Genomic DNA, 23,964 nt, shown 5'->3' with positions numbered 1-23,964 from the left:
ATCCGAATTCTCCAGAGTGAGATATTCAAACACAGACCGACAGCTGGGGAAAAGCAGAGAGTGGCAAGAGGGTGCCAAAGAAGTTCTCTGCCCTCTGAGTGGAGGCAGAACAAATCATGAAGCCAGGAAGATGCAGTGAAGCCATGAGTGCAGAGGAGAGAAGCCCACAGAGCCCTGTAAGAAGTAAGTGGAGGTACATGAGAACTGGATGGGATCGAGCGAGATCCCCTCTAGTCCGCAATACCCACTAGGGGTGTACACACAAGTAGGACTGCATGCTGGCCACAGATATGACGGAAGCCCAATGCTCCTGTGTGAGATGCTATCACACCGAGCCATCCTTGCGAGCCCATGGAAAGGGGAAGCAGGAGTAGCATATGTGTCAGGACCCCAAGCAACACACATACACGATACAAGCCTGAATGGGCCCCGCTGGAACACACAGTGGATGCCTTCAAATGCCACAAAGCACCACACTCACATGAATGCACAATAGACAAATAAAAGTAAATATAAAAGATAATTTGCAGAAAGAAAATGGCCACACATGACCCGGGTGGTGGGGGGGCACCCAGGATTGCAGAGGTACAGGGTGCACCTTAGGAGCGAGAAAGCTAGCATCAAAGGAAATCTTCCTTGGCACAGTGGTAATGAGAAAACCACTGGCCACCAGAGAAGGGTCTGGGATCCCAACATTGAGAAAGAGAGCATTAGAGGAAATCTTGCATGGCGCAGTGGTAATGAGGAAACCACTGGCCATCAGAGAAGGATCTTGGACCCCAAAAGTGAGAAACAGACCATCAGAGGAAATCATCCTTGCTGCAGTGGCAACTGGGAAACCACTGGCCACCAGAAATGGGTCTGGAACCCCAACAGTGAGAAAAAACTGGAGAAGGTAGTCATTCTCCTCGTGCCTAATAAAGAGCTGTGATAAAGATGCCAGGAGAAGGGAGTCATTTCCCCTGGCTGTATTGTGAACTGAACCAAGCAACACCAGGAGAAGGGGGTCGTTCTCCTGGTACAGGCACAGGACTTCTGTGGAAGATGCCAGAGGAAGGGAGTCATTCCTCCTAACCTTGTGGTGCTCTGTATCAAGTAATACCAGGAGAAGGGAAGTATTCTCTTGGTGCTGGGCTGAGAGTTGTGCTGGAGACATCAGTTCCATCCATTTTCACAGTTAATTGGAAACTGTAAATCTACACTAGGAGAAGGGAGCCATTATTCTTGATGTGAAATTGCATAAAAACTAGGTGAAACCCGTAAGTCAGGGAAGGAAGTCGTTCCCACTGGCTTTTCGGTTTTAAGAGAACATTCTTTGGACATTAATCAAGAAGCAGTAGAAGGGATCCATTCTCCTGAAGAAGGAACTTTCTGTTAGTTTATCCTTTAGTTTTAGTGTGTGTGTTCGAGTAGTATTTAATACAGCATGGTGGAACTTTGATTTGACATACATTCTGACAATTCCTTCAGAATGGCAATGATGCAGCAGACATAGAAGCCAAAGAAGCAGTATACCTGGAAGTACCAGAGGTCATGAAGGCCCCTAACATAGCATTGCAGCAGGTCAGGTGCAGTTGCCAGCCCTATACAATGCAGTACCCCTGACACAGATTATTGAAATGCAAGGATGAACACCACAACAAGAGAAGGATTTATGTATCAAAAGAGGGTGTTCGCTATCCCCCACAGATTTATTTTGGAGACAAACGATCACATGAAAAGCAGTAATGACCTAGGTATTGCTTACAGTAATTGCACTACCCTACAAGTGCATCTAAGCAGTAAACACACAAGAACACTGGTTGGCTCCAATCCCCAGGAAAACATAGATAATTTCTTAGCGAATGTTGAAGGGAACATTGGGCCTCATTCCAAGTCAGGCTGTCTGGTAAAAAAGTGCTGATATTCACGGATAACGGCACTTTAATGGACCGCCCAACTACCGGTTTGCCGGTAGGGCATCTAGTTTACCTCCAGCTGCTAGCTGGAGGTAAGCCAGGTACCCTACCGGTAAACAAAGCCCTCATTAATCACGGCAAATCCCCTCATGGAGTCCTATGGGACTCCATTAATGGAGATTTACTCCATCCCTCCGGCACTAGTAATCAGGCGGTGCCCTACCAGCAAACAAAGCATGCCAGTAATCATGGCAAATCCCCTCATGGTGTCCTATGGGACTCCATCAATGGAAATTTACTCCATCCCTCTGGCACTAGTAATCCGGCGGTGCCCTACCAGCAATCAAAGAATGCCAGCAATCACTGCAAATCCCCTTATGGAGTCCTATCAGACTCCAGGAATGGGGATTTATTATGTCCCTCTGGCATTCCAGACCTCAATTGAGGAATTGCAGTGCTCATGGATGTTTTTTGGACCTATTGGAGCTTTGTAAATGTCCATCTCCCACTGTTCTGGAAGGGGGGGTCTGTTTCCTAACAACTTTACATTCCACTGTCCTTATAGTGCCAGATGCCCATCTCACCATAACAAATGTGCTGCCCCGATCACACCTGTGCCCCTTACCTACCAGCGGGCCCGCCAGTCGATGGGCCTCCACAACCATAAAGATTTGAACTATTTTTCTCAAGATTCAACAGAAAAGCTTGAGGCCATTCCCGAATAGTACCGGTTGTTCAGCAAGACAGAGATATTTTTTACCTCCGTGCTCATTCCAAGAATACAGACAGCTGTAAACTCAAAGTGGTTACAAATGTCTCTGTGGGAGTTGATACCGATGATGACAACGCAAATGATACATAGCATGGCCTCAACACGATCATAGAGGAGTTGAGGGCCATAAGATTAATGACACTGTAGAATCGCTACATACCCAATCTCCTCGCCAACATGGAGAGTGAAGCTTGTGCCAAAATAGGCAGTTCTTGTTGCACCTATAACTCCCCCATGATTCCAATAATGGATCCCTGACACAAGCCTATGGTGCTCTACACAATCTATGTGCTATAATGGAAAAGTGAGGTGGGGTGGTGGAGCACGATTGTTTTCATGGGTTCCTTCCTGGATGAAAAAGTGCTGGTTCCCATCGTTATCCTATTGCTTGTCATGTTTTGCTCCTGTCAGCTGGTCCTAAGGTGCTGCATAAAGACACTGTCGAAAGGAACGACTATGATGTCCCTAACCCTTAAAAAGGGTGATGACACTCCCCTCTTGAAACATGCATACACACAGACAGACAAATGGAATTGTATTGAGTGTTCCATGGCCTTGGAACACATTGGCTGTGGAATGTTTACTCTGGAATCCGGTCAGTAGGGAGTTGGCAAGAAGCTGACTCGAGCTGGGGGTCTCTGAGACTTATCTTCTTGTACAATAAACAACAAGGAAATTACTTACCCCTTGCCTGGGCATTCTTCATTTCGGGAATGGTGAGATTGAACACAGAATGGTCAGGATAGAACATCTGATGGAAACCCCGGGGACCCTATCACACACCTGATCCAGAGAACTATACAGATGGGGGATGCCGTTTCCTAACATGTTACCCAGAGGAATAGATTTACGTCATTTTGCCATCAGGAATTCCCTCGAAGTGATTTATTTTGTCAGAATTTCGCCGACAAAACTCATCGATTCTTTTTTTAAGCATTTCTTTTATTTTAATGTTTTTTATTTGGGGTTCCCCCATTTCTCTAAACTTATCACCCTTCCCCAAGCCCCTCCCTACCCTGTTTACCCTTTTCCCCCCACCCTATATATGTGAATGCATTTTTGGTGGTATTTTTTCAAAGTGAAATACTTTGAAAGAATTCCTGTTGGCAAGAGGACAGCATACGAGAAGAATATGCCACAAGCAGAGAAAACGTACATAATGTGCATAAAATGCGGGTACCTAAGAATGATTTTGACAGGGAGAGGGAAGCAAGCAGATTAGTTAATGAACTAAAGGGGGAATGTTGGGATGCAAGTGTAGCATCCCACATGAGGAAGGAGGTTCAGAATGCGTAAATTCTATTAGCAAGGAGAGCTGGTCATTTAGCGTCATCATTTTGTTTGGTTTAGCATTTCTGCACATGTGCTATTCATGGTTGGCTTTAACACACTTTAGAGAGCATCACACAGTGAAAGGAGTGGCAACAACAATATTGCTCATTATATTTAGAAGTTTAGGCCCAGGATATCTTAAGAGCTTCGTAGCTAGCATTAGTGAATTATGTGTGCTTTGTTTGTATTTAGGAGAACTCACAATATGTTGCTTTGGTAGTTAGTGAAAGGGTGGCTGAAGTGACACGTAGTGCAAACATTAAGTAGGATAGATATTGATTTTTTAGTAACATAAGGGCTGTCGGCCACGTTAGCAAGAGTTCAGCCATTTTGAGTTGGGCCCCATTACAGGTTGCAGCTTCTGTCAGTTGGATTATTAGGCCATATCTTGGAGCTTCTGTTTTGTTAATTTAATTAGATTGTATTCGCCCCCAGTGAGTATTTAGACAGCCAAGCTCGCTGGAGGGAGGGGAAAGAACGGGCCAGATAGTAATTGATGGGTCAAGGCCGAGCAGTCCACAGGAGTTGTGAATGGAGTGCATTATATCAGTTTTGTTCCTAACAATGGTTTGATGACCCAATATATTTTTATGCATACTTATGATCATTTTTCACACTTTTTCTGAATCTATTGGTTTGCTGATCAAACATTTTTCTATGTGTATATACAATCATAATTATGCTAGGGTAACTAGCTTTTTAATTATTGATAATGTTGTATCTTTTTTAACTGAACTTGATGGTCTGTTGGCTAAAAATATTCTTATGTGTACTCTGACGAATCTGATGATATTGTATCTTCTTCCTTAGGGGGAGAACTTTCCAATGGGGTCAGGGTGGTGCGCCCACAGTACGATAACCCCCCTGGTGGTGGTGCACCGAGGGAGGATCCCATGGGGAGGGAAACGCACTATGGAATTGGGGAAGATTGTTCTTAGAGAACACAGAATTCTTCCAAGTTAATACACCCGATACCCTGTCAGATACAAAATCCTTCCCCCCTTTTGTAGGCAGAATCAATATACGCTGTTGCAAGGTTAGTTGAAAACCTTCATCTACTAGAGAATACTGAGTGACCTGCCTCAGAGTGGAAAACCAGTACTGGGACAAGGAAAATCACTCAGGGAAAACAAAGTGAGTGGTATAGTCTTTTTTGCAATGTTAAGTGCCTGATTGAACACAGCTGGTGTGTACAGGAGTTCAAAAGGAGCTCAACCAAGGAGGAACAGCGGGACATTTGCACTGGGTGGCAGAGAGAAGCCGAACGGAAAGCCACAAAGTGAGGGGAAGGAAAACCCGCCAAAGGTCTGAACAGGAAGGTGCGACAGGGTTGTTGCTTAGCCTTCCGCCAGGCAACCCCGGCACCGTAGCTTGCAAGAAAGGACGTGGGACCGGGGAAAGAGAGACACCTACGGAATAGCTGCGGATACTGCAATTCACCAGGGGTGCTTCAGAGACTCAATGAGCAACACAACAGAGAAAGAACAGGTACGTGGGTTTACCAGAACGTGTTGGAAGTCTGGGGAGGCTCGAGAGTGAATATAATAGTTCAAAGAAGAGGGTCTAAGACCCAAAAGTGACTGACACCTGTGTGAGTCTGGGACCCACACCCAAATAAGCAAACAGGAAGCAGAGAGTCTTGGACCCTGGAGTTGCATACTTGGCAGGAGAGTGAACAAGGGCAAGGAACCTGTGCGAGTCTGGGACCTGCACCCATATCAGAAACCAAAGTCTAAAACAATAAAGTGTCTGGGCCCAGTGGAAAAGACATTTTATGAGGATCATCTTTTATACGTCTGGGGCTCTCTTCCATCCGGAAGATTGGAAACCAGGGAAATAAAGACTTTGGAATTGATAAAGCGAAACCTATACTTTGTAGAGGAGTATGCCAAGTTAGGGGGATTTAAAGACTGGGAATACAAGGAATAATGCTTTGTTTGTGACCCATTATCTTGGAAGAATAATGAACCTAGGGGGAAAGGAGCATTATCCTAGCTGTGGAACTTGCTATTTCTGAACCTCATTTTGCATCACTTTATTGCCAGCAAACCTGGAGACTTTTCTGTTTTGATGAGAGCACCAAGAACACTGTTTATCTTAAGTAAATACATTGCTTGCACAGTTGTAGCAGAATATTACTGTTTGGGGCAGAAGTAGGATTTTATTGGACACGACAGGAATGGATTATTTCAGTTTCGGACTTCCTGGCATTTTTCTTCGTTTCTTTAGAGGCGGGGAACCCCCTCATAATTTTAGGGATAGAGAGGTATTTTTCAAATCCTTTTTGCTTGAATAAAAAAGTATTTTCCCAAAATCATGCAACCCTTGTGCCTGAGTCTACCTTCTGTACCCTTAGAGTACATATGATTATAATCGCACCAAGTTTTTTTCTTTTTATGAAATTTCATATTATTCGATGATCTTAGATGGAATTTTTAAATTGTTCATCAATTGTATTTTGTATGTACTTTTTTGACTCTCTGCCGAATAAAAGATTTTTATGATGATACAAACTTACAAATTCCATGTGACAAGAGACGTCTTTATATATCAGAGCTACCCCAGGAGAGCAGAGAGACCTGGGCTCATGCATGCACTGACAAAAAGGCTTGCAGAGTAGAAGAGGGAAACTCAACATATATACATAACTTTTTTTAAATCTAAGATGGTGGCTGATCTTCATATAGACGCTCTCCAACCCCCTGTCAATTCACATTACCCCAATCCATGATCCAATCACCTAATAGTACACTCTCAATTACCCCAGGCACCCACTAAGGCAAGGGGAGGCCATACTATAAAAGCCAGATGGATCAGTCGGGGAATGTGAGTTGTGCAAGTAGGAGTTGGAGGTAGGAGTTTGGCGAGGGTGTTGAGCGAGAGGAGCACTGAGCGGAGAGCAAGAGGTGGGGGCTGAAGATTAGAGGGATAGTTTTGTAGGAGTTTAGAGTCAGAGAGAAGTGTCATCAGGAGAGAATAGGCTATTGGAAAAAGAACTTATCAGAAGGAGGGGAAGAGGTGGTAGGAAGTGGAGGAGGCATACTATTTGCTGGAGAGAGCAAGTGGTAGAGAGACTGGCAAAGAAGTTCCATCCAAGAGCTCCACTACCTGGAGAGGAAAGGAGGTAGAGGCCCTTTCACCTCTGGTAGAGTGGAGACAGCTAGAGGGGAGAGATAATCCCTAGACCAGAAGAGGTAGGAGACGAACAGGTGACACCCGTTAGCAAGAGAGAACAGGGAGGTTCCAGCAGACCAGGTCGGTCCATGGCAAAATTTAGTGGTGCTGGGAAAAGGTATGTGATGGTGCAATCTCAGCAGGGATCAGGGAGTCTATGTTAGATGGAGGCAGAGAGGGCAGACATCACAGCCTATTGTCACGAAGCTACAAAGATCAGGCATTCACAAGATGTTTCTGAAGAGGTATTTATTTAGGTTATAAGGATAAACTAAAGCAAATCTCTTAGGGGCCAAGAATGCATACAATTTTGTGTCAAAGTAAACATTACGTCTCTCTAAGTTTAAAAAGGTCCAAAGCAGACTTTTTTAAAGTTCCTGTCAGGACAAGCTCTTGTCCTTCCCGGTGGCTTTACCAAACAAAACCAAATGTGAGGGTAGGTTCTCAGTGTCCCAATACAAGCATTAAAAGGTACAAGACAAAATCTCTCACAATCTTCTTGTTTCAGTGCATAGCAAAGTCTCAGCCTCTGACAAACACTGTGACAATGGTCTTGTACAGCCGAGATATAGCGAGTAGTCCTCTGCCTGGATCGCATGACTGTACTGGAGCATGATGGGTGATTCTGTATTTAGTGTTTTGTTTCAGCAGGCCTTAAACTAAGGTTGTGAGCCATAGGTAAATAGGAGGCCACCTTAACATCTTTAACATGTCTCCTTCCCCCACTCAGGATCCTGGTTACACAGCCTCCTGAATATCCTGCCATGAGCTTATACCTGTGGGACCTTTTCTTGTTCACTTCTCTTTATTTTTATCCTCGTACATCTCCTATACCTCTTAGACTCTTCCCCTCGAGCGCGTTCCTCCACCCAACCCAGTATTCCCCATGTGTCTTTTGTCAGTCCCCTCCTCCAACCGCTCTTCTATTCGCCCCAAGATTTTCCTTTTCTCTTATTGCTCTCTTCTACTCCTGGCATTATCCAGAGGGGATATGAACCCCTCTCAGGCGGTGGGTACGAAGCCTACTTGTGTGAAATCTAGAGCCAGTCCTTCCCCTGAAGACTGTACAGTACAGTCTTGTCCCGCCTCATACCTCATTAGCAAGATGCTCAACAGAGTTTGATTCTTTCAACAGAGACACTGTGGCAGAATGGAGTAGTGATCAAAACTTAGAAGCTGCAGCTCCCATCCAAAGCATCACCCAAAAAGAGAGAGAGATCTGAGCTGGGGAAACAGGGCTCATGCAACTGCAAAGAACGCAGCAGTCCGCTCCAATGCACCAGCTGATGCACAGCTGGCACAGAGGACCAAAACCTAGACTATCTGTGAAAGGGAAAAAGGTCAGCGACCCCAAGCAGAGACTAACCAACAGCGGCCAACCCAACATCTACCAGAGAACCCCAAACATGAAAGTGGACTTAGCAAAACACAGTCCACCATTGCCTAGTGGTGGCGGACCAGCGTGGAGAAAAGTTGGGGGGACTTAACCCACTATTTAATGTTAATGTTGCTCTGTGTAAATAGGTTAGATAGGGCCTGACACCCAATGGGAACAGGAAGGGAGAATAAATGGGCAACAGGAAGAATAAAGTTGTTGTTCAGGTGAGGTCAGAGGAGGTGGAGGTGGTAGACCAAGAGACCATCAGGAGGACGGACAGTGTAGGCGATTTCTAAGTCAGGAAGTGTCTGTACATCAGACATTTTTGGACCTAGCAGTCATCAAAAGTCCCTACAGTGAATGGTTGTCCACTGTTGCTCTTGTCCCAAAACCTGACAAATCCTGGGGATTCTGTATTGACTTTAGACGCCTCAATGAGATATCCATGTTTCCATGTGAGTATGTCCACTTGTCAGAAATAACTGCATGTGCAATGCGGCTTGACGGGTGATGGCAGTCAGCCTGTTATGCCTCCAGGTCCCTTCCTCTAACCTGAAAGTGGCAGGATGGGCCGGCGCTGCTGAACTCGCTGGTCTGCGTGGCTTACAGTGTGTCTGTATGCCGTTCTGGGTCTCTGTTTTCTCTGTATTCCTGCTCCTTGTGCCCCAGAGAAGTGGACAGCTATGCGGTGGGTGTGAAGGGCTAAGGAGAGGTGAGGAGTGTGGTTACCACATTAGGTGGGTCCCAGCGCACCATAAACACAGTGTACTGTAGGGGCTTTCAGTGTCTGTGGCCTTTCCATTCTTTGGGCTAAATGTGCCCATGTCTGATACTTGAGTCCTTGCCCTCTTGAGTCATTGCTTCTGACCCACGGCTGTCATCATGCCCACTACTTAAACACATGTGCTAAAAATGAAGAAATGTTTATTAACTAATGCTGTTTCTCAGTGTAATAATGTTGAAGACTGTGGCTCCGCTATGGATATAGTTAAGGGCAGTAACCATGTGTTCGAGGTTATGGCAAGCAGTGCCTGTAGGAGACAGCATCTGCGCAAAGAGAGCCGGGAGTCAACGGCTGCAGATGGATAAGCTACTGTGAATGTTCCAGTAACAAACTTAATAGCACAGTTGGAAGATAGAACTGTTCAGAAAGATAAAGTTAGTTTGTTTGATGAAGCTCCTGTTCCCAGTCAAAGTGGTATTTCTGTCCAAATGTAATCAGTTATTAATGAGGCGCTGCAATCCCCGTTGAGAAGTATGGACATGGTGATCGCTGAAGTTAATTCACAGTCCGGCCCTGTAAATAAGGAGGTTCTTGGTGGTCCTAGTGATGCAGAAATTTGGCAATATTTGAAGGAGAAAATAAATGAAGATCTGAATCAGTGCAAAACTAAACAGAATTTTTGTGCTTGGGTGGATTCCTTTGATGAGATTACATCACGCCCCCCTCCCCAGATAGGGTTTATATATCATGACAATGTGACTTGTATGAATTGTATTCCAACAGGAGGCACATAGCATGTCAAACCGACATGATAATGAATACCAGTTGGACAAACATTTTGAATGAGACTAGTGCCTTTCAGTCTGACATCATCTGTCCTGGTGCCAGCTCTGCTGTGGCAGGACATAGCGTAGGGGTTTTTGTACCCTCTGAACAGTCTAGAAAGGTGGCCAACCCATTACCTAGACTGGGTACGCTGATTCATGGTGGGGACATATGCATTAAGAAGGCGAGGATGCCAGCGATATCAGATTCTTTTCTGAGAGATCTTGTTATGGATTGTAGGAACATTGTCATTAGCAACGCAGATACATCAGAGAGGACCGAAACCAGAGAAGCACTCAGAAATAAAGTCTTGTTCTGGTTGTTCTCTAAAGTGGGCCGTGGGAGTGTTAGAGAACATGACTTTAGACTTTTGCACAGGTTGCACATTAAGGGATGCTTCACCTAAAATAATGCTGATTGTATCATTATAGATTAGATGGTGGTAACGGTGTCTCTGTCTTTAATCTAAGGATTGTCCTGAATTAATTTCTTCTTTTCAATTTCTGTGCTGTATGTCTTCTGGGTCTGTGTGGAAAATATATTATATTGGAGTCCTGGAAGTCTGCCTTCTTTCTTGAGTTTATGTAAAAGCCTGACCAATATGTAATCTGCCTCCAACTTTAGGATTGTGTTGAATTATTTTCTTTCTTTTATATTCTGGATTGTTTGCCTTTTTTTCCATGTGGGAAGTTTACCTTACTGATATTATGTGTGCTTAATTGTTGGGTGCATTGTACTGTGTTGCACCCTAATGCCCATTGACCTATATCAGCGTTATATAAATGCAATTGAATCCAAATTTGATGCATGGCTGATGTCCTGGATAGATGAGTTGGTGCAAAGACTAGGCCCAGCAGTTTATGTCTACCCTGGATTTGCCTAAAGGCTACTGGCATGTGCCTCTGGATGAGGGGGCCAAACCTAGGACCACCTTTTCCACAGCTGAAAGGTTATTTCAGTTCACACAAATGCCATTCGGACTCTATGGAGCACCCACAACATTCCAGAGGTTGATGGACTGTGTCCTGGCCCCCTGTCATGCCCTCGCCTCCTTATATGATATTGTCATCTATAGTTCAACTGGGAAGAATATCTGCAACACCTCATGGCAGTATGTGACCAATCAAGGAAAGCCCACTTAACCGCTTCCCCTACAAAATGTCATCTGGCTTGGAACAGCAAATGAAGTTACAAACAGTCCACAATGTCCCCAGATCAGTGACGAAAAAGGATGTTCAAGGTTTCTTTGGCATGGTGGGCTGGTGATATGTAACAAACTTCTCCTCTAATGAACAGTGTAAAAGGTCAGAAAAAGAGACCAACCAATTTTGATGCTCGTCGTCTTTTGTGAAGTTCAAAGTAAACATTCTGTCCTCTGTCCAAAACTAACCTGTTCTGTTACTACCACTAAGACAAAAATAACAAAACTCCAGGAGAATGACTCCCTACTCCTGGAAAGGCTTCCACAGCCTTAGCAGACAATTTTGAGATACTTTTTGGCTATCTCTTTGATTAGCTTATCTAGTTCCTCTAGGGGCATGGCTAGCTGCCATGCAGTACAGACCTAAGTACGAAGAGCTCCCACCAGATCTAACAATAAAGATTAGCCCTACTGTTATCAAATTGAGTAAGCCGCTGGAAAGGTGCCCAACGTGCAAAGAGTGCTGGCGAGTCAGCAGATGCTGTGGAGAATCCGAGGTGCGAGATTATGGGACTTACTGAAAGCAGAGCTCGCACCAGAAAATGGTGGCCGCAACATAGAGGAAGAGCCGGAGCGGTGAAACCCGCCGTAAAGGGAGAACGCAGCGATCAGAGGCACAGAGGTGAAGTTGGTCTGGAAACCCAGTGCACCGGGAATTGAAACCTCTGACACACAGTGAGAGAACAGAGTAGGCATGGAGTCGGAGAGCCCAGGAGAGCTTTGGCACCCTAACTGAAATGGACAGAGCAGCCGCTCCGCTGACCGGGAAGCACTGGCTCTGAGATGGGAGGAGGGGGAGGTACACGGAACGGCTGGCTGGCAGACAGCAGAGCAGGTGAGAAGTGAACGTAGCTTGCCCAAGGTGGCTATGGAAAATAGAAGTGCGATTTGCTTGTGGGATACTTGGAGCCCCAGACACACACGCCAGAAGGGGGAGCAATGCCCGCCCCTCATTGAGAACCAACAAGCGCAGAGGGCTTTGGATGTAAGGCACGGCCCCACCATATTAATAGGACCAGGCATGCAGCAAATAAGGGTAGACTGGGGAAGCGTAGCCCTGAGGGAGTGGTGCTGGTGGCACCCTGAACAGACATACCAGTGCAGGTTACAGGGGCCTGAGCCCAGGCAAGAGAAAGAACAGAGACATGCGGCCCCTGTAGCGGTGGGCAAGACCGCAGGGAAGTGAGGTGTTGAGTGGAGGCTGAGGCAAGAGGAGTGCACTGTCAGTCCTGGCTATCATGCAAATCCACAGGTGGCTGGAGAGAAGCACTAAGTACCAAGCAAGACAGTAACTGCAGTGAATTAGCATGGACCCGCCCCGCAGGACACTTGGGGGTAAGATGAAGGCCAAAGGAAGGGGTACCAAGGTGCTCTGCAAGGGGGAGAGCGAAGGGTGCAGGAGGCAGGCTGCCCCCTGGTTCACCAAGCTGCTCCTAGAGGTCAAGAGGAGGCTTACGATACTGTGCAGGACACCACCACAAGACTGCTAGAGGAACCGGAGCATAGCGCTGGACTGAAATGCGCCCAAAGCCCCTGAGGGGGCACCATACAGAGAGAACAGCGCCAGTGCGGCGACACACATTGGAAAAGGCACTGAGAAGGGGGGAACGTAGAGCACTCAGGGCTCATCCCTAGCAAGAGGAACACAGCTAGCAGCGAGTAGCCGGGAAGACCACCCCACAGAAAAAAACTCCCAGATGCGGCAATATAGACAGATATAGCATTGAGTGGAGGCACTCTGCTCACATGCCAGACAGACAATATAAAGGGAAGACTAAGCAGACCTCAATGGAGGCCTTCACACGGAAAGAAGAAGGTGGCAAAGCAGCACCACTAGAGAGTGGTAACACGCGAATGGAGGCCAATAAGGATGAGAACCAAATACTGATGGCCATAGCAGCACTACAGTACTCTTTGGAGAGGAAGATAGACGAGGTCCTAATGGACGTGGGGCTGCTGCAGCAGGATAGCCGGACACTTGCTGAAAGAGTGTAGACAGTTGAGACCCAAGCTGATGAGAACAAGCACCATATAGCAGGGACCAAGTCGGAAGTGCAGGAACTAAAATTGAAAGTGTCCGCCTTGGAGAGCAGAGCAGAAAATGTTGAAGGAAGGGCGCGACGGAATAACATCATGATTCTAGGCCTGACGGAAGGGGCAGAAAGGAAATACCCCACAAAGTTTGTGAAGAATATATTGCCACAGGAAGTGGGGCCGGGAATCCTGTCACAGGGCTTCACAGTTGAAAGAGCCCACAGGTCCCTCGCCAGAAAGCCCCCTCAAGGAGCACCCCCAGATCCTTGATAGCAGAAATTCTGAATTACAGAGACAAGGAGACTATCCTTGCCTCCTCCAGACAAGGGGGAATCATTGAACAAGGGTCTGCCAAGATAGCATTGTACCTGGATTACACATTGAAAGTACAGAAGCAGAGGGCAGAGTTGGCCCCACCAAAGAGAGACTGAGGGGTGCCTGTTTCAAATACATGCTAATCTATCCTGCAAAGCGCATTCCCCCTTGTCTGGAGCATAGTTCTACACAACGGCACTTCACATTTTTCGACAGCACAGAAGGAGCACATGCATGGATGGACACGTTGGGAATTCATCCCAGAATCCCTACCTATCACGTTAGCGGAGATCATGGAAGGACTGTTGAGACCAGAGTTTCATATCATTTTGAAATCCCAGAAAAGAGCACTGACTACGGCTCTAACAGCCGTATGGATGGTAATTGCCAAAGACTGGAAACAAAGTTCTCCTGCGTCGATAACCAGCTGGCTCCGTAAACTCTGGGAAATAGTGGCGATGGAATAGATTAACTACAGGGTCCAAAGGGAGGTGGACACATTTCAGAAGGAATGGGGAGAATTGTTACAGTTCCTAAACAGTGACTTTGTGCAACAATGGTGCCCTCAGAACATTCAGTTGCTAGATTTGAACTGACTCCTTGGTGAAGGGTGGAGAGCAATGATGGAAAGTTGATGTGCTCAAAAGACGTAGAAGCTGAGCAGTGGTTCACCAAGGGGGGTGGTGGAGAAATGCAAATAAAAATATCTTTTAAAAAAAGGCAGTAGCATCATAGTTGGGTACATTTGTGTTAACAATGCAAATCTCCCTTTGCTCCAGAAACCCATGTAGAGCCTCCATCCTGCCCTCAGAGGTAGGGCTTCTGGGACGAATTCCTGTACGTTTTTCATAATCTCCTCCCAGAACCCTTTTATCCTTGGACATTCCCACCAGATGTGTGCCCAATCCCCAATTCCCCTGCAACCCCTCCAGCATTCCTCTGTTGTGGATCTAAACATCCTGTGCAATTTACTTGGGGTGTAGTGCCACTGTACCATCATTTTATACCATGTCTCTCTGAGTTGCAGTGACCTAGTCAATTTCGGTATTTTCCTCCATAGCTCTACCCAATGTTCCGTAGTTATTTCACCAGCTAGTAGGCCCTCCCATGTCAACTGGTATGGCCATCGCGTTGGGGCTGGGCATTCTTGTAACAGTTTATATATGTCGGCCACCAGATGTCCCCCGTGTGTGAGGTGATGTATGTCTCGAATTGCGTCAGTGGCCTGATTCAAGCATGGTAGGTTTCTTTCTGACGCAACCAATGTCTCAATTGTGTATATTCGAATCTGTCCCCCTCCCCCACCCCAGCCTGTGTTTTGCACTCTTCGAATGACATTACATCCCCTTCCCAAATCATATCTCCTTTGTCACGCCAGGGGTGAAATTAGGATTATCAAACATTGGGGTGAAGGGAGAGGGTATGGAAGACAAGTACTCTTTCTTAATCCTCCTATCTCGATATCACAAGTCGTGCGTAGAACCCTACTGTGTCTTGCTGAGGAAGGCCTCTCATTCCCATGCCACCAGAGTAGGCCTGCCAAGGTCATTCCCGCGATCGCTTTGTCCATACGAGCCCATATTTTGTCTGTGCATCCTGAAAACCATCCTTAACCACTCTGAGCTGGGCGCTTCATAAAATAGAGGTAGGTTGTGGAGTGCCAAAGACTGCTTCTCCCCCAACCCCCCGTGCCTAGAGAACCTCAACATTTCCATTGCTACTCTCTGGCTTTAATTCTGCCAAATACATCTACAGAGTAGCGTATTCAGTGAAAAGAAAAAAGCATTCAGGAATCTATATCGGGAGGGTTTGAACCCTATAGAGAACCCTCAGGAGAATCACCATCTTTACCGTGCTTAACCGACCCAACAAAGAGATGCGCATCGGGGACCATTTTGCAAAGTCGGTCTGCATTTGTTTAATTAAATCTGGGAAGTTTGCTTTATAGAGTGTACCCACTGTGCTTGTCAGTTTTATGCCCAAATATGCTAGGTGTCCTTTTGCTGTTCGAAATGGAGAACTGTTCATTATTCGACCTGCCACTTCTTCCAAGAGTCCCACCTCTAACATCTCGGATTTCCTCATATTTATTTTCAAGCCAGACAGCCCTTCCTGTTCTTTGAGGATGGCGACTAGCTCTGGTATAGACCTTTCTGGGTCAACCACTGTTAAAAGCATGTCGTCAGCATACATAGCTGTTTTGTGTATCCCCCCCCCCCGCCCTCCCGAATGGGACTCCTTTGATGGACGGGTTCTGTCTAATTGCAGCTAATAATGGTTCTGGATAGATAGCGTATAGATATGGGGACACGGGGCATCCCTGTCTCGTCCCACGGTCTACCCTTATTTCTTCTGAAATCTGTTTGTTTACTTCCAGGCGGATCAGATGGGTACTCTAGCTGGCCCAACCATTTGTATATATTTGGTCCTGAAGCCCATTAGCTCCATCGTCTGAAACAGATAGGCCACTCCACCCTATCAAAAGCTTTCTCAGCATCCATTGAGACTGGAGTGGCTGGTATCTGCTTAAATTCTAGTTTTTCCAGTAGGTGGATCACCCTCCTGGTATTGTCCCAGGTTTGTTTCCCTTTAATGAACCCCGATTGTTCTTGTCCGATGATCCCCCGGAGCACCTCCTTTATTCTATCTGCCAATATCCCGGTAAATAGCTTGACATCCGTATTCAGTAATGCTATAGGTCAATATGATCTAACAACTAGTGGGGTCCTTGTTCGGTTTCCCAAATAGGACCACTTTTGCTTCCATCATGGATCCTGTCACCCCACTCCCATCTATGAATGTATTAAACAGTTTAGTCAGGAATCCTTTCACCTCTTTGCAAAAGACATTATAAAAAAAAACCTGTATAGCCATCTGGCCCTGTTGCTTTGTTGTTTGGCATGTTTTTGATCACTCTTTGTGCTTCCTCCTCCGTGATTTTCCTGTCCAACCCCTCCCTTTCTTCCCCTGTAATTTTGGTCAGTGCTATCCCTTCCAGGAATGTCTGTGGGCCTCATCACGAGTCTGGCGGTAACCCTTAAATGCGGCGGTAGCGCTATTACCGCCACATTTAAGGGTCCGCCAGATCATGGCCTTGGCAGATTTCCCCCCAGGTCTGAGCTGGGGGGAAATCCGCGTCAAATTTGTCGATTTCCGGCGCCATAACCGCCGGTGGGAAATCCGCCGGTGCCAATAGCATGAATTTTCCCCATTGGGCCCAATGAGGAATGAGGAATTCCCGAATGGGCCCAATGGGGAATGGGAACTAACCGTTCCGCCAAACCCGTGAACCGGCGCTTATAGCGCTGGGGGGTTTGGCGGTAGGGCTAATAGCGATGGTGCTAATAGCGCCAGCGTTACCGCCCAACTTGTGATGAGGCCCTGTATCTTTTGTGTTTCTGGCTTCCGTGTTGAAGAAAGGTCCTTATAATATGTCATGCAAGCCTGTGTGATCCCACTTGATTCCGTAGTTAATTCGCCATCTGCTCGACGTATTCCTGCCACATGTCTTTGACCCTTCTGTTGTTTCAGGAGCCTGGTTAGCAATGTATCCGTCTTATTGGCGGCTACATAATAACGCTGTTTAAGCCTTAACAGGGCGCTCTCCGCCCTTGCAGTGTTCAGTAATCGAAGCTGCCTCTGTGCTTCCTTAAATTTATTAAAGTTCTCCCTGGTCTTCTGGCCCGCTAGGAGGTTCTGAGCCTCACTCAATGCTTCCTCCAGATCTTTCTCTAATCTATCCCTCTCTTTATGTCTTTGGGCTTTTAGTGAGATAAGCTCCCTATGCAGTAACGCCTTAAAGGCATCCCATACACTCCTAAAAGGGACATCATCTCTGGTGTTTATTTCAAAATATTCTATGATTTTCCTCCTAACCGTTTCCCGTACTACCGGATCTCTCATGAGGTCCCCCGGGAATCTCCAAGCCCACACAGGATTGCGTGGCTTGAGTTCCCCTAGTTTTATCTCCATCGATGCATGGTCTGATATGAAGATTGGGCCTAGCTCTATCTATCAGCGTGCCTAGTAATCCAGTGGTCCCCCATGCCAGATCTATCCTGGAGTATGTGCGATGTACATGTGAAAAACATGTGTACCCAGTCTCCTGCCCCTTCTTTGCCCTCCACAGATCTTTAAGTGCAGTGCCTTCCATTCTGTCCCGCAGCGACAATGAGGGGTATGTGTCTTTCTGTGTGTTCTGACCGCTTCTGTCTCTTACCAGGTCCCATATCATATTAAAGTCTCCCATAAGTAGGCAAACCTCTCCATTTTCTCCATGACCTGGTTTATAAATAGGTCTTGTCCTGTGTTTGGGGCCTATATAGTGGCGATGGTAATCGCTCTTTCAGCTATCTGAGCTTGCACAAAAACATGTCTTCCATTTCAGTCTATGAGCGTGTTAGTTATTCTTGCACCCAACGCATTTTTAAATCCCACCATCACACCCGCCGTCTTATTACTCGGATTTGCCTGGTATAGCTGTGTGTAATTCTGTATTTGTATCTTGTGCCTGTCCCCTTTCCGAATATGTGTTTCCTGCAATAGGAATATATCTGCATTATGCCTCTTTATCTGTGGTATCACCTTCTTTCATTTTACCAGCGTGTTCAGGCCCCAGACGTTATGGGAATAAATCAACAAAGGCCTTGCCATTGGTCTTCTACCTTAATCCTCCCTATTGTCCTGGTGTGAGCTTCCTGTTCCATTAATGTGTCTCCAAGATTGTGGCTCCTCACCCCCCCTTTCCCACTCTACTTCTATCCACCCTTCCCTTCCTCCCCCTTCCAGGTCTGACTCAGTATCTGAGGATACTTCCCATTTCGTGGGCACCGACCCATGTTTCACCTGGACCTCAAGGCTAATCTAACCTTTTCGATTCCAAGTGGTGCCTCCTCCTCTCCCGACCCAGACACCATTTGCTAAGGTGGGGAGACTCTGACGTGTTACCTTCCCTTTCCAGAGGGCTGCAGCCTTCACTGTCTTTTGACCCTCTTGCAGGTCCCTGAAATTGCAAAAGAGGCTCTGTTTCATTCCCTAGGTCTAGGCCCTTTCAGTTTTTCGCCCCTTTGCCTGTGTGCCGTAGACCATTCCCACTGTTTCATTCCGTGCCATCTTGTGTTACCGCCTCTCTCATCTGCTCCCGTTGCCTCAGCTTCTAGCCATAGTACGGCCATTCCTTCCTCACAGGATGTCACTCTTTGCTGTCTCCCTTCGCAAGGGAAAAGTAGCCCAAAGGGGAATGTCCATTTGTAAGGGACTTTCTTTTCTTGCAATTTCCTTGTAACTGGGCCCATCACTCTTCTCCTTTGCAGACTGGATTTCGGCAAGTCCTGAAATAGGCTTACCTCTGAGACATTTATTGTTATGGATTCTTGACCCCTTGCAGCCTTTAGTATTTTCTCCTTCTCCTCGTAGGAGGCCAGGGCTGCCAGGATGTCTCTGTGCCTGTTTCCTTTTCCAATCCTCTTCGGCCCCACTCTTTGTACTCAGTCAATCTGGATCTCCTCAGGAGTGTGTTGTATTCAGTGGTCACATATGGAATGGAATGGACGCGCATGTTGGAATGTATTGGTGTGACTTCAGTGACGTGCGTGCGTTCGTGAGTTGTCAGTTGGTGAATGCCTGCCGGGTGGGAGAAGCCGGTGTCTTATCTCCTATGATACTAACTTCTACGTGGAGACAATAAAGACTTGTGAAAGCACTTACCTGAGTGAGAACCCTCTTTATTACACTGGCGATGAGGTTCGGGGCTGCTGCGGAGGGGGCAGCAGAGCTGGAGAAGACACTGCCCTCTGTTTCGTATATATCCCACCCGGCGGGCCGGTGTCCATCGCGTCTTGGAGAGCTGTTGTCGGCTGACTGCAGCGGGGGCCGTCGAGATTGAAGTGCCCCTGGGTCCAGTCCTGAGGATCCTGCGCTATCGCATTGTTTTTGGGCTTGAGGAGTGTCGGCTGACTGCAGCGGGTGCCATCGAGATTGCAGTGCCCCTGGGTCCAGTCCTGAGGATCCTGTGCTGACGCATTGTCTTTGGGCTTGAGGAGTGTTTTGTGACTGTAGCGGGAGCCCGGAGTTACGTGGCTCCTGGGTCCAGTCATTTGGCTGCAGCGGAAGACGCCAAGGTTCCTAGGTCCGGTACTGGTCATCGCTTTGACTGACTGCCTTCTGTTTGGCTATCTGGTGTTTCCAACTGTAGTGGGGGCCCATTAGCGCTTATGCCCCCGGGTCCGGTTGTTGGAGTCCGAGCTTCCCGACAGCAGCGGAGTGAAGATATGGTCGAGGAGTGCTTTCGGAGTGGCAGGATCCTTTGCCGAACCTCGGTGTAGTGGAATGGCTGCAGCATTCCCGGAGGAGTCCAATCCACATTAACTGGAGGAGAGCAGGAAGGATGTGCAGAGCGCATGCGTTTGTTTGAAACGCAACGCATGCTCATCGCTGGAACACAGGCTTGATGCGTCCACAGCGTATGTCAGCGTAATCGGCGAGTCTGGGGTATCACTGTGTTTGAACAGCAACGTCGGGGCGGCGATGCCCATTGTTGACTGCACCATGGAAAAGTTGCAAAATGGAGACGGGTCTATGGATGAAGTACTTGAACCCGATCATATTGCCAGGAAGAGGTCCCTCGAACAGAGCCGCGGTGGCAAGTACTGTTCTCGTGCAAAGAGACGATGTGATCGGAGTTGCACTTTTTGTGTGAAGGATGGTTGTCACGAGGGGCCTTTTTGTGACGAATGTCTTTCCTTTCTATCCATCCTTGAGGAATTGGATCGAGATTTGCATGATTTTTATGTGAGAATGAAAGATCTCACTGTAGTTGATGAGTAACTGCTTGCTCTGCTATTTCGTTGTGTGAGGCTAGTGTGAGTGTGTGGATGGTGTTTGTGGCCTCTGATCTTCATGTTTTGTTTGGGCCTGTTTGCATGAGTGGGTGTTATGTGTTGTGGCCCTGTCACAAGTCAAGTAAAGGTAAAAAGAAATGTAAGTGTAAAGTTATTGGTTTTGTGCTTCTTTTGCAGGGGGTGGTGCCGCTGTTTTTCCCCAAGTGAGCTGGGATTGCCTCTAACGTTTCATTTTTGTTACAGTTGAGTTTTACATGTACCTTTATTTTTTACAGGTGCGCTGTAAATGTGTTTTTCTTTAAAGTTTTTGGGAAGGGTCTGACTCGAGGGCAACAAGGATTTTTGTTTAGATCCTTTTCTGCTTTTAAGTGTGCTACCGTTTTCAATTTAGTAACGGTTCCGTCAGGCCTGTGGACTGAGGGCTGGAGTATTATGCAGAACAATGGAGTCATGGAAGGTTCCAAGAATTTAACAGTTTCTATCCTTCATGAAATTGTTTGTGTGTCACACGAATATTGTCAGTGTGGTATGCTGAGTGGCGTGGTTTCCAAGTGTACGGACATATGTGTCCCCTTTGGGATGTGTGCGGTTGTGAGTGTTTCTGATCGGGGTACTCTTTCTCACATGAGCGCCGGGCGGGTTCATGGTTCATGGTGTTTGGAGTTATAAATGCCAGCAAGTTTGGGTCATTGCAGGTTGTGGCTACTTTTTGCCGCACTGTGGTTGTTGTTTATTTTAGTGGTTTCTGCAGTGGTATTTGTTCTACTGTAGGATTAGCAATTTTTGTGTGATGTTATTTTACGCCATAGATGGCCGGGTGGATCTATTGGGGGCTTGTAGTGATGAGTTTCTCCTTGGTGTGTAGTGATTTCTGCTGTTTGATGAGCGATTTCACTTTATGTTTTTTACCAAATAGATGGCCGCGTGGGTCTATTAGGGTGCTGGTGGTGATGGCGTGTTTCTCCATGGCGTCTGGGGTACCGGTCGGGCCCTGGATGCTATACAGGGGAGTTTGGATTTTTGCGTATGCAAGTTTCAGTTACTGGCGTTATTTTGCGACGGCAGAGTATGGTGTAGGTTGTTGTTGGGTTAAAAGTGAGTAGTTTTGCTTAGTGCTGGTTGCACTTAGTTGTTACATCTGCTTGTGCGATGCAGGTGGTTTATTTACCTGTGGGCTGTTTGGTTGATGTTTTTCCTGGTGGCTGACGGGACTGTGTGTAGTGCTTGTTGTTGGGTTTTGGATGGCCGGGAGGATCCAATTCTTGTGGGTGGTGCTCTGGTGTGGCAGGCTGGAGGTCCCGGGGTGGCAGCCCGGGGCAGAAGGTGAATAGTGCACTGTTGGTTGTGAGCATTAGTTCGGTTTTAGGGTGTCAGGTGTGGCAGGCCTGTGCTCAGAGGGGCAGCTCGGTGTGGAGTTAGTGTTAGGGTTGGTGTCCTCGTGGGTTTGGTCCGTGGTTGGAGTAGTAGGAACAAGGGTGTGTAGAACGGGTGTTCTTGAGGTAGGGTTTGTGTTGGTGTTTTAGCTGGGTATTGGTATGGTGATTGTGTAATTTATATGTTGCATTTTCTTTTCGGCTTGTTCGTTTTAGGTGGCTAGTTGGTTGGTGATAGCTGGAAGTTTATGATCTGGTATGGGTTTTACATGAGGTTACGATCTGGTAAGGGTCATACATGTCTTGGCACATGGCTTCTTTTCACATAGTGCGGATTTCTGTGTGCAGCTTTTGGTTTGTGGTGGCATGCAATCTTCAGGGATTTATGACGGAATGCACGGAATGGTGGCCACATGTTGTGCATTCTGGGGTTGTTGGCTTTGTCCTTTTTGGATTCTTGATTAATCTGAGGAGGGAGAAGTGTTGTATTCAGTGGTCACATATGGAATGGAATACACGCGCATGTTGGAATGTATTGGTGTGACTTGAGTGACGTGCGTGTGTTCGGGAGTTGTCAGTTGGTGAATGCCTGCCGGGTGGGAGAAGCCGGTGTCTTATCTCCTACGATACTAACTTCTACGTGGAGACAATAAAGACTTCTGAAAGCACTAGCCTGAGTGAGAACCCTCTTTATTACAGAGTGCTGTCCGTCAACAGGGTAGCGAAGCATTATTGGATGTTGGATTTTAACGCCGCGTCAGGGGTTGCCTGTGCCAGAATTTTGATCCTGATGTTAGAACATCTTGATCTGGTTTCTAAATCCTCCGCTTGTATTTCGAGATTGTGTGTGGTGGAGGCTATCTGTTCAAGAAGTTCAGAGTTCTGGCGGTCTTCCTTTTCTATTTCAGACAACCCTTGTTCTGTCACATCCACCCTGGTCCCAAGAGAATTAATTTCCTCTCTGATTTCTTTCAGTGAGCCCTTTAACTCCTCCGTCAAGCTTCCGATCTGTTGCTGAAAAGAAGCTGTAATTCTCTCTTCCATACCGAGCAGGCACCTTTGCAGGTCTTCTTTATTTAATGCCATTGCCTCAGGCCTCTTTATGTCATCCTCATCCCCGTTTGCCTGGCATTGGTCTTCTTGACTTGTCTCCGCCTTCTGCCAATATCTTTCCAGTTTACTTTTCTTCTGACTTTTCTTGTGTGTTGCTGACTGAGGGGCTGTTTGCCCTTCGGGCCTGGCATCTGCAGTTGGAGTCTGTCCTCAGGGTCTGTGTTTCTTTCTGGTTCCCACTATGTTGGCTCTTGCAGGCAGAGCCTCACCTCCCTTCCCGACCTGCCAACCTCTGACTCTTGCCTTAGCTTGGCCTCTCTGTCTTCTCTTATTGCCACCAATGTGTACACTTCTATTGGCCTGCTTTTCATCTGTTTTTCTCTCCCCCACGGGTGTACCAGGCCTTATTTCCCTGCTGTCTGGTCTTCTTTTTATCTACTACTTTCTTTGTACGTTGGGCTCCTCAGGCCCATGTGTGGGGCTCCTCCTCTCACTTCTCTGTTCCAGGGTATGGGTGTTTCCTACTGCCTTGCTCTCCTCCCTTTATACAGGCTCTCTTCTATTCTCCTTCTATGGAGTTGTGCTTAGGAGCCTCGTCTCAATTCCACTATTGTCAGGTTGTATGTTCTGATTTCCCACCTAACGTTCTGTCTGCTGCCATGTGCAGAACTCCTCCAGCTTGCCTAGATGCGTTTTCAACTTTCCTTTGCTGCCTCTGCACGTGTTACACAGGCAGGTGTCCGAGGCTCCACCAACACCTCCTGCCTTTGAAGTTCTTTGCTGGCCACCCGGCAATGACGTGTTCTGCAGGCGAGTGACCGGCGTTCCTTCGGCACTGCCTGCCTTTGATGTCCTTTTCTGCCTGCGCAGCGATACCACGTATCGTACAGCGGGAGTCCGCCTGCCTTTGAGGTGTGCCGCGTATAGTTTTAGCGGCTTACCCCCTGCCCCTTTTGGGCTTGCCGTCTGTTCTGTGGCCCTCCGAACGCTGCAAGGGTAGGGACCCTTTCTGCTTCCTCCTATGTCTGTGTCACCCCCAGGCCCTC

At 47.1% G+C, this 23,964-nt stretch overlaps 1 protein-coding gene across 2 annotated transcripts in view; it reads left to right on the top strand.

Moving 5' to 3' along the window:
• The window catches only part of LOC138515767 (myoneurin-like), a 562,617-nt gene that overhangs the window by 418,731 nt on the left and 119,922 nt on the right, over positions 1–23,964 (top strand). The gene's annotated exons all lie outside the window — the stretch shown is intronic.

Source organism: Ambystoma mexicanum, chromosome 6q (genome assembly GCF_040938575.1).
Source record: "Ambystoma mexicanum isolate Mex_15411 chromosome 6q, UKY_AmexF1_1, whole genome shotgun sequence".
NCBI classification, from domain to species: Eukaryota; Metazoa; Chordata; class Amphibia; order Caudata; family Ambystomatidae; genus Ambystoma; species Ambystoma mexicanum.
Note: the sequence above shows the minus strand (reverse complement) of the source record. Positions and strands in the feature narration are given on the sequence as shown.